The 1,857-nt window shown below is 48.4% G+C and overlaps 1 pseudogene; it reads left to right on the top strand.

Annotated features, from left to right (window-relative positions):
- The first annotated feature begins 307 nt into the window (after positions 1–307).
- Positions 308–1,582, top strand: LOC127194160 (glutamine synthetase-like; annotated as a pseudogene).
- The last annotated feature ends 275 nt before the right edge of the window (positions 1,583–1,857 follow it).

The following is a 1,857-nucleotide window of genomic DNA, read 5'->3' as shown; positions in this document are numbered from 1 at the left end:
ATAGCCCAGGAGCTCCTGCCTAGGGATAGTAGTATTCCCACAGTGGGAATCGTCAGTCCCGACAACTTCTCATGGGCATGTCGATAGGCCAATATGATCTGTGAAATTTTGCAGTTGAGGGCCGTTCTTCCAAGGAAGTCACCTAGGTTTGTGTCAAGTTGACAACAAATATTGATCAAGGGCAGAGCGGAGAATGGGAGTAGAGTGGAGCGTCTGAGCACCACACCAATCTCCTCTCCCCCTCTTCACCTCACTCCAGCAGCCTGTCCACCCCCACCACCATCCCACTGCTCAGACACCTTCCATCATGGCCACCTCAGGAAGTTCCCACTTGAACAAAGGCATCAAACTTTGTACATTTCCCTGCCTCGGGCTGAGAAAGTCCAAGCCATGTATAACTTGTGTTGATGGTACCAGAGAAGAACTATGCTGAGAGGCCTGTAACTGGACTGCTGAGCCCAAGTGTGTTACCTGAGTGGAATTTTGATGACCGAAGGCCCCAACAGTGACATGAATCTCAGCCCTGTTGCCATGTTTTGGGACCCCTTCCGGAAAAAACCCAACAAGCTGGTTTTCTGTGAAGTCTTCAAGTATAACCAGAAGCCTGCAGAGACCAATTAAGGGCATGTCTGTAAATGGATAATGGACGTGATGAACAACCAGCTCCCCTGATTCTGGAAAGAACTGGAATATACTCTCATGGGAACAGATGGACACCCTTTTGCTTAGCCTTCCAGTGGTTTCCCTGGGCCCCAAGGTCCATATTACTGTGGTGTGGGAACAGAGGTCTACAGCAGGGATAGAGTAGAGGCTCACTACCAGGCCTTCTTGTTTGCCGGAGTCAAGATAAAAGGGACAAATGCTGAGGTCATGCCCACCCAGTAGGAATTCCAAATAGGACCCTGTGAAGGGATCAGTACAGGAGATCATCTCTGGGTGTCTTGCTTCATCTTGCTTTTGCTTGTTTGTTTTTGCTTTTGCTTTTCTAGACAAGACAGGGTTTCCCTGTGTAGCCCTGGCTGTCCTGGATTCGCCGTGTAGACCAGGCTGGCCTTGAAATCACAGAGATCCACCTGCCTCTGCCTCCCAAGTGCTGGGATCACAGGTGTGTGCCACCACGCCCGGCTTCTGCTTCATCTTGCATTGTGTATGAAGACTTGGGATGATAGCAACTTTTGACCTCAAGCCCATTCCTGCGAACTGCATTCGTACAGGCTACCATACCAACTTTAGCACCAAGGCCATGTGGGAAGAGAATGGTCTGAAGTACATTTAGGAAACCATTGAGACACTAAGCAAGTGACACCAGTACCATATTGGCACCTACGAACCCAAGGGGGAAGGGGGGATGTACAATGCCCAGTGTTTCTGACTGGATTCCATGAAACCTCCAATATCAATGACTTTTCCGCTGGTGTTGCCAACCGCAATGCCAGCATCCATATTCCCCAGACTGTTGGCCAGGAAAAGAAGGGTTACTTTGAAGACTGTCGCCCTTCTGCCAATTGTGAACTCTTTTCAGTGACAGAAGCTGTCATCTTTCACAAGCCTTCTCAATGAGCCCTTCCAATACAAAAACTAAGTGGACTGGACTTCCAGTGATCTTGAGCCTTCCTAGTTCACCCTACTGCAACTTTTCCCTCTCTCAGTTGTCCCCATTATAACTCAGTCCTTTTATTCTTCACGTTCAGTTAATCTTGATGTTATTGGTCAGAAGAGAGGGGTCAAGTTCTTAATCTCTACATTCCCACCTCTCCCCCTTTTTTCCCCTATCATTAGGAATGCGTGTCCGCTAGACATCACTGTCTCAAAGCTGGTATATTTGCAGTGAGGGAGGACTTTTTTTCTTCAGGATAG

This window comes from Acomys russatus, chromosome 10 (assembly GCF_903995435.1).
Source record: "Acomys russatus chromosome 10, mAcoRus1.1, whole genome shotgun sequence".
Lineage (NCBI taxonomy): Eukaryota > Metazoa > Chordata > Mammalia > Rodentia > Muridae > Acomys > Acomys russatus.
Note: the sequence above shows the minus strand (reverse complement) of the source record. Positions and strands in the feature narration are given on the sequence as shown.